Source organism: Anolis carolinensis, chromosome 3 (assembly GCF_035594765.1).
Source record: "Anolis carolinensis isolate JA03-04 chromosome 3, rAnoCar3.1.pri, whole genome shotgun sequence".
Lineage (NCBI taxonomy): Eukaryota > Metazoa > Chordata > Lepidosauria > Squamata > Dactyloidae > Anolis > Anolis carolinensis.
The window spans coordinates 7,130,653-7,143,888 of NC_085843.1; the positions used below are offsets into that span (position 1 = coordinate 7,130,653).

The following is a 13,236-nucleotide window of genomic DNA, read 5'->3' on the forward strand; positions in this document are numbered from 1 at the left end:
GTTGGACTGGTAGACCCTTGTGGTCTCTTCCAATTCTGTCACTGGCAATTCCCCATCCCCTTAATGTGTGAGTGACCAGCGCTGTATTTGTGCCCACTGTCTGCAAGTGATTGTTTTCATTCCTGTAAATCCTATGTGGACCCTTAGCCAGTGGCTTGTAGACTGGTATCAGTTCATGGATTATTACTTTGGGGAGAGACTATTTTACAAGAAATTCAAGTAAGCGAGTGCTGGATGAAATCCTCTGGCTCTGTGAGGGATTGAAACATTGAATGCTGGCTGCCTTACATAAATGAAACACCGAAACTCTTTCAACTGCTTATGAAAAGAGAGAAAAAAAGAAAGATTTTTCAGTCTCACTTCCCTTGGAATACCAGCTTAGCTTCCCCTTTTGTCATTTATGGTAAGGACAGCAACAATTATAGTTGATGTGAAGACAGATGATTGACGTGAAGGAGAGAGGGAATAGCCAAAAAGCAAGGAAATGCAATGCTACTGCCAACAAAAGCAGAGCGGAAAAGAAAAGAAGGCCGGAAAAGGAGAGGGGGGAATCAAAGGTAGGAATCTTGGGAGTATGGAAAAAAAGTATGGCTTCCAGCCAGCAGTGCACATAAATGGTAATGTGAAGAAGGGGCAAGATGGGAAGTGATCTAAAGAGAGTAGAGGAAAAATGCAGAAATAAGGGGGCAACAACTGGGGCAGGATGAAGAAAACTGTATTTTTCTCCATCTTGCCACCATTCCACTTCCTCCCTCCTCAAACAAATCAAGGAAGATGTGAAGACAGAGACATAAATATGAGATAGTTAGCCAATCATGAAGGGAAAGGAGGAAAGAAACGACCATTGTCTCCCTTCCCCTCAAAAAATGAGGAAGAAGAGGGAGAAAGGAGGGGAAAATTGTAAATTCAGACATATAAAGATAAGTGTAAAATCTGAAAAAGCATAAAACCACATACATAATGAAGTAGCAGCCACCAATCTGGGGTTAGAGACAATATCAATTTTTCTCTTCACCTCCCTGTTCACCAAAAAGAAAAACAAGGAATTGAAAAGAGAAAGACATATTGCTTGGCTGGAAAGAGTGGCTGTTATTAGTCAACAAAGAAGGGTGGGAAAGAAATAGGGAAGGACTATGTTAAAATCTAATGGCTGAAGTAAGGAAGGAAGGAAGGAAGAAGGGAGGGAAGCTGGTTGGTTTCCCCTTCTCTAAAAAAAAATAAGGGGAGGGGAACAACATTACCATCCAATGACTTAAAGAAACAAGGAAGGAAGATTTTCCCCTTTTCACAAAACCAAGAAGGGTGGGGAAAACCACCCTTTAAGAAAAAATAATAAAGCATAATAAAAATTCATACCATGATGTTGCTACTAGTTCTGATATTAACCTCATTCGGTCACCATTTACAATAAAAAATACATCAAAGCATATTGCAGCAAGGAGAGAAATTCATTTGGATTTGTATTGCTAAATTCCAGGATGCCTTTTTTTAAATTAAAAAAGTGTTGATGTTGCTGTTCTAATTTACAAAGTCCATAATGGCCTTTATTGTATATTTGTACATGTACATGTATTATTGAAACTTGTAGAGTTTTAAAAATGTTAGCTGCCTTGACCCCCCATTATCAGTGGAAAGACTGGATGATGATAATACTATCATTGTCATTATTATTATTATTATTATTATTATTTCTTAATTATCTCTCCTCAGGGGTAGAGGTAGGGAAAACCAACATGAAAACACAACACAAACAAGCAATTAAAACAGTTAATGTAGTTAAAACATCCGTTCAAAACCTCTTATTTAATCCAGACATATTGAAACAACTCATAATTTCTAATTTGACTGTCTTCATTTATAAATGAAAATATTGATTATCTTCAATTCTGCAGACATGTTTTCATCTCTCTCTGCTTTCCTATTTCTCACAGCAAAGGCCAAAAAGATGAGGATTTGCTTTTTCTTGTGCCAGGAGGGGAAGGGAAGTGAAATGAACACAGGCATGCAAAACTGAGAGTCAATGTTATTATTTCAGTTAATTTACATGTTATTAGTATTTTTTAATGCTTGTTCTCTCCTTTTTAAGATATGTATTTTGATGGTCCTGTTTTTTTTTAGGTATTTTAACTACATAGAGCCTTGAGGAGAGGCAAGTACAGAACAGTATTTATTATTACATAGTCATTATTTTAAGCATTTATATTTATAAACTATGATTTCAGGGTTATTATTACTAATTTAATTGATATTTTATGAATATTTTTATATTCTATTATATCACCAAGGGGTTTCAATGTTTATCCCATTTCTTCAATTATAAGATGCCATCGATTGGAAGACGCAACCTAATTTCAATACCACCACCAACAAAAAAAAACACGATACACCTGTGATTCTAAGACACACCCCATTTTTACAGATGCGTATATAGGAAAAAGTATGTCTTAGAATTTAGGAATTACAGTAAACTCTTTTAGAATCTTGTTTTTAATTTACAATACCATAGCATATACTTTTGTGGCTTTTGGCCTACTATTATATATTATAACAGTAACATTATATAGCATATGTTTGCTATATACTATTAACATTACTTTACAGTTATATTACTATTACAAATAAACTATTATTTGATTTTTTACTATTTTTTACAGATTTTTTACTGTTAAATTATTATGCAGTACATATTTATAATAAATTATTAACATTTATTATTATTATAAAATTATTATAAGTTATATGTTTAATATTATTGGTATTCCTTTTTACCATTAAATTTTATTATAAAATTTTACATAGTACACATTTAATATATAAATATTACTTTACTATTATTGTTTATTATATATTAATATTATTTTATCATTAGTTGATTAAAATAATCTTGATTTTATATACTATTTGTATTGTTTTAATATTATTTTATCATTATATTATTTATAATATATTAATATTATTTTATCATTATTTGATTAAAATAATCTTGATTTTATATACTATTTGTATTGTTTTAATATTATTTTATCATTATATTATTTATAATATATTAATATTATTTTACTATTATATATTCTTAGTGTTATTTTACTATTATTTTATTATTACATTACTAAAATATATTATCAATGTTATCTTACAACAATATTATTACATTGTTTATTATATATTACCTAATCATCATTTTATAATGTTTGTTATTCGGTATATTATTAGTATAGATAGAAATGACGTAAATAATAATAATAATAATTTTATTATAATAGTGTATCATATATTATCAGTATTAAAATATCATTCATTATATATTAGTGCTATTATATATCATTCATCTTATTTTATGATCATTTTAATATCATTTATAATATTGTGTATTATATACAATCAGTATTATTTTAAGGGCTGCAGTGGCGCAATGGGTTAAACCCTTGTACCAGCTGAACTCCTGACCTGAAGGTGGGCTTTTTGAATCCGCAAGATGGGGTGAGCTCCCGTCTGTCAGCTCTAGCCTTCAGGGATATAAGAGAAGCCTTCCAGCAGGATGGTAACACAACCAGTCATCTCCTGAGCAATGTCTCTGTGAACGGCCAATTCTCTTACACCAGAAGCGACTTGCAGTATGTTCTCAAGTCGCTTCTGACACGATAAAAAGGTCTTATTTTTAGGATTATATTATTTATTATTAGTCTTATTTTACCATTTTTATTGTGTTAGAAGTGACTTGAGAACATACTTCAAATCGCTTCTGGTGTGAGAAAATTGGCAATCTACAGAGATGTTGCCCAGGGAATGCCTGGTTGTGTTACCATTCTGCTGGGAGGCTTCTCTCATGTTCCTCCAGGGGAAGCTAGGGCTGACAGATGAGAGCTCACATCATCTTGCAGATTCGAACTGCCAACCTTCAAGTCAGCAACCACCAACCTTCAGGTCAGCAGTTCAGCCGGCACCAGGGTTTAACCCACTGCGCCATCATTTTACTACAATAATATTATTATATATATTATTATATATTTTATATGGTGCACTTTATTCAGTCTGTTTTTAAATTTTTGTGTTTTAATCATGTTATTAAGTTTGCTATTTTACCTGTCTATGTTAATGTTTGTTTTTATAATTTGCACATGTCTTTGCACATTTGATATATTTTATATTGTTACTGTTTTATCCGGGTTGTCCCTTGTAAGCCGCCCCGAGTCCCCCCGGGGAGATGGAGGCGGGGTATAAATTATTATTATTATTATATATTATAGCACTTTAATATTATTATATATTTTCATTATTATTTTACAATTATTTTATTATTTATTATATACTATTAGTCTTACTCCTGGATCATTTTATCATTATTATGTCTACTACATATTATCTTCTTATTATATTATATATTATCCGTCTTATTTTACAATTATTTGAATATTGTTATATTATTATTATATATTACTAGTCTTATTCTACGATCCTTTTAAATTGAAAAATAGTGTGTGTTATATCTGAAACAGCTTTCTTTTCTAATGAGGCAGTGGTTGCTTTAAGAGGCCTGGTCTGCAGATGTGCTTTGGAGGCCTCGGCCTTGCCTTTCTGCTCAGGCGGCGGATCCTGAGGGGAAACCTCCGCTCCAATCCCCAAAGACGCCCCAGAAAGAGAGGGCAGCCAGACTCCCCTCCGAAGCCGTCAAGGGCCTTCCCACCCGCCTTCCTGCCTGCTCGCCTCGGGACTCACCTTCCACTCCTCCCGGGGAGACAACATCGCTTCACCGGCAGCCTTCGCGTTTGTTTGATGGAGCCCGCTGACGGCAACCAAGATGGCCGCCCCGGAGGCGCGCTCTGCGCAGGCGCAACGCAGCCCCCGCAGCACACTGGGGGATGTAGTCCCTCGTTCGCTCTAACACGCATGCGCCCTTCTCTCCCTGCGCTCCTGCCACTGTGGACGGACAAGGGAGTGGTGACGTCAAGGAATCTGTGGGCAGAATGAGGCTAAAGAGGGAGGGCTACTACCGCATACTTCGGGTTCGCAGTCGATGTCATTGGGAGCTGCACATATAAGAATGATAACAGTGATGCTAATAATAATGATAATGATATTGATAATAATGATGAGAATAATAATATTTATAATAATAGTAATAATTATAATAATGATGCTAATAATAATGATAATGATATTGATAATAATGATGAGAATAATAATATTGATAATAATAGTAATAATTATAATAATGATGCTTATAATAATGATAAGAATAATATTGGTAATAATGGTAATAATTATAATAATGATGCTAATAATACTGATATAATAATAATGAGAATAATAATATTGATGACAATAATAGTAAGAATGATAATGATGCTAATAATAATGATATTGATAATAATGATGAGAATAATATTGATAATAATAGTAATAATTATAATAATGATGCTAATAATAATGATAATGATATTGATAATAATGATGAGAATAATAATATTGATGATAATAATAATAGTAATAATGATAATAATGATGCTAATAATAATAATAATAATATTGATATGATGATGATAATCAAAATAATGATAATTATGCTGATAATAATATGGATAATAATAGTTATACAGTAAAGTCTCACTTATCCAACACTCGCTTATCCAACATTCTGGATTATCCAATGCATTTTTGTAGTCAATGTTTTCAATATATCATAATATTTGGTGCTAAATTCGTAAATACAGTAATTAGAACATAACATTACTGCATATTGAACTGCTTTTTCTGTCAAATTTGTTGTATAACATGATGTTTTGGTGCTTAATTTGTAAAATCATAACCTAATTTGATGTTTAATAGGCTTTTCCTTAATCTCTCCTTAATTAAGGCTCCATTGTCCTTTGCTACATATTAACCGTGAGTAATATATTGTATCCATTTCTGCTTTCACTTCCAAGCTCCTTTTGTAGACTCTTCCCACCACCCAAAAATTAGCAATAAACCCCTTCCTGAGCTGCGGATCTCTGCTGACTTGGCCAACCATGGATGCGGAAACCCACTGGGCCCCCGTATCCGCGACTCAACGGATTCACTCCGGACCAAATTCCATTTCACTCCAGAATACTTTAAAACTAAACTGCTATCTCGCTTTTGCCGCAATGGCCCTGATTCCCCTCCTGACAGATGAATTGGCTCCCTTTCATGAATTAGTTGCCTTTTTATGACTGAGCATGGGCAACGCAATCTGAAATGTCCTTTCTATGAACTCCCAAGGTATCAGGGACCCCCATTCCCCTTTCCCTGCATTAACCCCTTGTATCCCTTGCACCATCTCCCAGTTCTAGGAGAAAGAACCCCTAAAAGCCCTTTTGCCTGATGGGCTGCTGGGATCCCTTTTTCTTTGTCCCACATGTGAAACACAGGGGAGATCGGAGCCCCCTGAAAGCCCCATGGATAAAAACATGTGTTTGTCTCCCAACACATGGGGATGCTGGATCTCGTGTTTCTCCCTCACTGTGAGTCTCACATGTGTCTCCTATCAATTTTATATTTTTATTATTAATAGACACGCTATCCTTAGCTGAAGCTATTTTGGAAGGCATAAAGGTAAAGGTCAAGATTTCCCCCCTGATGTTAAGTCTAGTTGTGTCCGATTCTGGGGGTTGGTGCTCATCTCCATTTCTAAGCCAAAGAACCGGCGTTGTCCGTAGACACCTCCAAGGTCATGTGGTTGGCATGGCTGCATGGAGCATTGTTACATTCCCGCTGGAGCGGTACCTATTGATCTACTCACATTTGCATGTTTTCGAACTGCTAGCTTGGCAGAAGCTGGGGCTAACAGTGCGAGCTCACCCCGCTTGCCGGATTCGAACCACTGACCTTTCAGTCAGCAAGTTCAGCAGCTCAGTGTTTTAATCTGCTGTGCCACCGGCATGGAAGAATATATTTGGAAGTCATCAGCATACTGATAACACCCTTCCCCATGCCTACAGATGATCTCTCCCAGCATCTTCATGCAAACATTGCACAGGGGATAGAATAGCACCTCATGGGACACCACATAACCTGCTTTTTGGAAGAGCAGCTATCCCCAAGCACCATCTGGAACCTGCCTAAGACGTATGACTGGAACCACTGTAACACAGTGCCTCCCATTCCCAGCCCAGCCAGGCGTTCCAGAAAGAGACCATGGTTGATGGTACTGAAGGCCACTGAGAGGTCTAGAAGCACCAACAGGAACACAAAACTCTTCTCAGTATTGATATGGAAATCATCCACTCAGGTGACTATCACAATCTCAACTCCATATCCTGTTCTGAAGCTGCTTTGAAATAGATCAAGGAAGTGTATGTCATCCAAGACTGTCTGGAGTTTGAGGACAACTGCTTTCTCAATCACCTTGCCCAGAAAAGGAAGGTTAGAGACACCGGAACTGTAGTTGTTAATGTCCAGGGGATCCAGGAAGGGATTTTCAGCAGCGGTCAAACTACTGCTTCTTTTAAACAGGATGGAAAGTTTCCCTCCCTGAGAGATGCATTAATATGAGGGTTGAATGAAAAGTAATGCCTCCACCTTCGTAACTGCTCAACAGATGGCAGTACTGGTATGCGGTAGGTCCTGGCTTGTTCAGTAGACTCTCCTCTACAGTTCCATTTGGTTGGAAGTCTTAGCATTGAACAGTTGTGTTGTTAAAGTGCGAAGTATGGAAGCCTGCACAGATGGTCGGTCAATGCGACTTAAGCAACGTGCAGTCACTTAAGACCTGGCTCTTTACTAGAGCTTTTAATCTATGTTAATTTTATCAATATTTGTATGTATGTATTTTTATCCTTTACAATTTTATCTTGTAAATCGCCTAGAGCATCTTGGATGGAGGGCAATTAATAAGTAATTAAATGATGATGATGATGATGATGATGATGAATTCTTGTCAGCAGAAGGTGTCACCCCAAAGGAGATTCATCAGAAAATCCATCTGTTCCCAATAATGAAAGAAGATCTGCGGGGGCATCATTATGCTTCTGATGAAGACATTGAGAGAACTGTGAGATGCTGGTTTCGGAAACAGAGTGTCAACTTCTTCCGTGACCGCTTCAGAACACTTGTTCATCGTTGGCAGAAATGTATCCAATTGTCTGGTGATTATGTGGAAAAGTGAATAGTGGTAGTTAAAGAGCACATCCAAAGGATTATTTCTGCGTTTGATTTATTAAAATATTCCCATCCAAACCCAAGCAACGAAGGTGGAGGCATTACTTTTCATTCAACCCTCGTATTTGTTGCATTTGAGATCAAATTGCATCACCTCCCTGGATGACCAGCTAAGATGGACAGGGATCAAGAAGGCAGGTTGTTCTCCTTACTTGGCCCAGCAGCTCGTCCACATCAACAGTACTCACCAAATAAAAGGTTAATAAATGTTCTTTCTGCTCTGTTACAGAACACCTCTCCCAACAGACTAAAAACATAAAAGTAATGTGTGTACACATCTGGAAATAGCTTTAAGGGGAAAAAATGCAATAGCAAGTGCATATTTAAATCCTGATTGCCTCATATTGAAGGAGGACTAATCATAATACCATGTAGAGGGGTTTAGAAATGCTTTCTCGCAGTTCATATGAAGCATATGTTTTACTTAAAAACTCATTACTCAACAGGAGAAACCAATTCAATGATTCAATGGCTTGGATCTGGATATTCTATTATACCCGTTTCTATCACAAAAGGAATACACACTTTTTGCAAGATACGGCTTTTCCCTTGGTTCGTTGCTAAAACAACGGCTAGCAGGCGAAATGGAAGAAAATTGGAGATACAATTCAAAAATGTAATGGGGGAAAAGTAAAAGAAAATAAGTCAAACAATAAAACATTGCAGTGCAGACTTCTAAAAGAGGGTTGCACCACTTTCCCAGCAATGAATTCAAGATTTTCAATAATAATAATAATAATAATATGAAATCCAGCATATCTATCTTGTTTGCTGTGTCATAATAAAATAATAATAATAATAATGTAATGTTCAGTGCATTGATTCTAAGGGCACAGAATCTGTGGAACTCTATATGATATTCATTTATTATTATTTATTTATTAGCGACATTTATATCCCACCCTTCTCACCCCGCGGCTTACAAGGATATGTACATCTATATATATAAAAGAGTGATGGCATCAGGGCAGTGGACAAAGCAACAAAACTACAGGCCCCCCAACCTTGAAATTTGACAACACAACCCATCACCCATGCCTCAGGGTTGATACAACAAAAAGAAAAGAAAAATAAAGTCCTAATTAGAGGGAGAGCAATAATTGTTTTTATCCAATTGCTGCCAGTTTAGAGGGCTAATCTCTGCCCACTTCGTTGCCTAGCAACCAAGGGACAGCCAGGTTTCAGTTAGGGGACAGGCAAATTTAGGCCTCACTTAGGCTTCTTCCACAGATTATCTAATTTGCACTGGATTATATGGCAGTGTAGACTCAAGGCCCTTCCACACAGCTATATAACCCATTTAGAATCTTATATTATCTGCTTTGCACTGGATTATCTTGACTCCACACTACCATATAATCCACTTCAGTGGGCATTTTATACAGCTGTGAAGAAGGGGCCTCATATAATCCAGTTCTGAGCAGATAATATAAGATTATCAATATACAGTAGAGTCTCACTTATCCAACGTAAACAGGCCAGCAGGATAAGTAAATATATTGGATAATAAGAAGGGATTCAGGAAAAGCTGATTAAACATCAAATTAGGTAATCATTATACAAATTAAGCACCAAAACATCATATTATACAACAAATTTGACAGAAAAGGTAGTTCCACGCGCAGTAATGCTATGTAGTAATTACAGTAGAGTCTCACTTATCCAACACTCGCTTATCCAACGTTCTGGATTATCCAACGGATTTTTGTAGTCAATGTTTTCAATATATCGTGATATTTTGGTGCTAAATTAATAAATACAGTAATTACTACATAGCATTACTGCGTATTGAACTACTTTTTCTGCCAAATTTGTTGTCTAACATGATGTTTTGGTGTTTCATTTGTAAAATCATAACCTAATTTGATATTTAATAGGCTTTTCCTTAACGCCTCCTTATTATCCAAATATATTCGCTTATCCAACATTTTGCCAGCCCACTTATGTTGGATAAGTAAGACTTTACTGTACTGTATTTACAAATTTACCAGTAAAATATCACAATGAATTTAAAACACTGACTACAAAAACATTGATTATGAAAAGGCAGACTGCGTTGGATAATCCAGAACATTGTATAAGCGAATGTTGGATAAGTGAGATTCTACTTTGATATGAAATAATTTCTAGGATAGAATAATGCAGAACAATATAATCTCTAAAACCAGGACAGTAATAAAGAAATAAAGAAAGTAAATAAAGCAAGGAAATTGGAAATTCCACAAAGGAAACAATCAGGGCCAGCTAACACCTCCCAAGAAAGGATTCTTCCAGAAAGGAAGCTGAGAAGGCAGTGAAGCACTATGTATTACCAAAGTCATTATTATTACTATCATTACTATCATTACTATTATTATTATTATTATTATTATTATTATTATTGTGTTGCGGTCAACCGTGAAAATGAATACAATCTGGCTCCAAGTATTCAAAAACACTAAAATCAGAATATATAAAAATTTATGTGGTATAATAAATCAGAACAATACAATCTCTAAAATCAGATCACTAAATAAAGAACAACACTCTGAAAACGGGAATTCCACACAGGAAACAATCAGGGCCAGCTAACACCTCCCAACAAAGTATTCTCATCATCAAAGTCTGGCCAATCCTCTGTTTTCTCAGGGCCACAGACAGTAGAAGCACATAAAATATTGCAAACAACACCACTCTGAAAACAAGGCAATTCCAGACAGGAAAGAATCAGGGCCAGCTAACACCTCCCAACAAAAAAATCACTCAGGGAGGAAACAGCTAGGCTTTAAATCTGCAAGGCCATTACATCCTAATCATTTTTCCTAATTGCAGCATTCATACTTGCCTCCAACAGACAAAAAAACAAAAACAAAAAAAAAAAACAATCAAAAATATTGTATATTCACAACCTTTAGGAAATAATATCCCCTGATGGCACAGCATGTTAAAGCGCTGAGCTGCTGAACTTCTGGACCGAAAGGCCGCAGGTTTGAATTGGGGGAGCGGAGAGAGCCCCCACTGTTAGCCCCAGCTTCTGCCAACCCAGAAGTTCAAAAACATGTAAATGTGAATGCATCAATAGGTACTGCTCTGGCGGGAAGGTAACGCCGCTCCATGCAGTCATCCCACATGACCTTGGAGGAGTCTACGGACAACGCCGGCTCTTTGGCTTAGAAATGGAGATGAGCACCAACCCCCAGAATCAGACATGACTGGACTTAACGTCAGGGGAAAACCTTTACCATAACTACCACCAATTCCTCAATACTTTATTTCCCATACCACCATACTTCGCCACAGCAACGCGTGGCCGGGCACAGCTAGTACAATATATTATATTATTGGTATAGCACAATATAAGCATTACATATTACTATATTGTACTATACCACTATGCTGCAATATTAGTAATATTACACATAATATATAGTATACAATTGTAATAGTGTATTATTATATTGTATTAAATTATAATATTATTATCAATATTATATGCATATACAATATATTATATTATTAGTATAGCATAATATTAGACTGTAATTCTCATCCTCCATCACTGTTGGCTATGGCTGGATCAACACTGTTATATAAGGCAGTTAAAATTGGCAGTACAGTAGAGTCTCGCTTATCCAACACTCGCTTATCCAACGTTTTGGATTATCCAACGCATTTTTGAAGTCAATGTTTTCAATACATTGTGATATTTTGGTGCTAAATTCATAAATACAGTAATTACTACATAGCATTCCTGCGTATTGAACTACTTTTTCTGTCAAATTTGTTGTATAACATGACGTTTTGGTGCTTAATTTGTAAAATCATAACCTAATTTGATTTTTAATAGGCTTTTCCTTAATCCCTCCTTATTATCCAACATATTCGCTTATCCAACGTTCTGCCGGCCCATTTATGTTGGATAAGTGAGACTCTACTGTATATGGTCAGTGTGGACTCATTTAACTGCATTGAGCTGCATTATATGGATCTACACCACGCATGGGCAAACTTGGGCCCTCCAGGTGTTTTGGACTTCAACTCCCACCATTCCTAATAGCCTACCGGCCCATGCCTGATCTACACGGGCCATATAATGCAGATTCAAACTGCATTGTACAGCAGTCTAGAACCAGCTTTTGCTCGTAAGGGTTGATGTGATTTGCAAGCTAGCCTTTGCTGAAGGGCCTCTATTTGTCCATGTTTACATTGCAAATGCAATGCAGACCTATTGCCCCAATCTAATTCAAATACATTTGGAATTAGCCTCATTAAAAGCTGATCTGAATTAATTTGCAAAGGCACAACTAGCTAAAAACTCAATTATCAGCTGGGCTAGGCTTTGAGTGCATCTACACTGCAGAATAAATGCAGTTTGATATATTATATTTTATAATAATAAAATCAAAAACAACAATAACAATACTCTGTGGTGCAATGGCATTTCCACTTTGGGTGCAAATGTCATAGAAAAATATAATATATAATGCAATATATTATATAGTAAATATATGTATTAGATATATTCATTATATATAATATGTCTAAATATATGAATATATAATTACAGTAGAGTCTCACTTATCCAAGCCTCGCTTATCCAAGCCTCTGGATAATCCAAGCCTGTTTAGCTTGGATAAATGAGACTCTACTGTACAATGTTATAATTATTATATATTATTGTAAATTATATTTTATATATACAATAATATAATACAATAGAAATATATATAAGTGCAATATAAATACAGTAGAGTCTCACTTATCCAACATAAACGGGTCAGCAGAACGTTGGATAAGCGAATATGTTGGATAATAAGGAGAGATTAAGAAGAAGCCTATTAAACATCAAATTAGGTTATGATTTTACAAATTAAGCACCAAAACATCATGTTATACAACAAATTTGGCAGAAAAAGTAGTTCAATACGCAGTAATGCTATGTAGTAATTACTGTATTTACGAATTTAGCACCAAAATATCACGATATATTGAAAACATTGACTACAAAAATGCGTTGGATAATCCAGAACGTTGGATAAGCGAGTGATGGATAAGTGAGACTCTACTGTATGATAGAAA

At 35.8% G+C, this 13,236-nt stretch overlaps 1 protein-coding gene across 8 annotated transcripts in view; it reads right to left on the reverse strand.

The window, feature by feature from the left end:
- The window catches only part of emsy (EMSY transcriptional repressor, BRCA2 interacting), a 48,312-nt gene extending 43,459 nt beyond the window's left edge, over positions 1-4,853 (reverse strand). For all 8 annotated transcript variants that reach the window (XM_008120752.3, XM_008120751.3, XM_008120746.3 and 5 more), the window contains exon 1: positions 4,717-4,853. The gene's annotated coding sequence lies outside the window, so the exon portion shown is untranslated. The remainder of the gene's footprint in view (positions 1-4,716) is intronic.
- Positions 4,854-13,236: the final 8,383 nt, after the last annotated feature.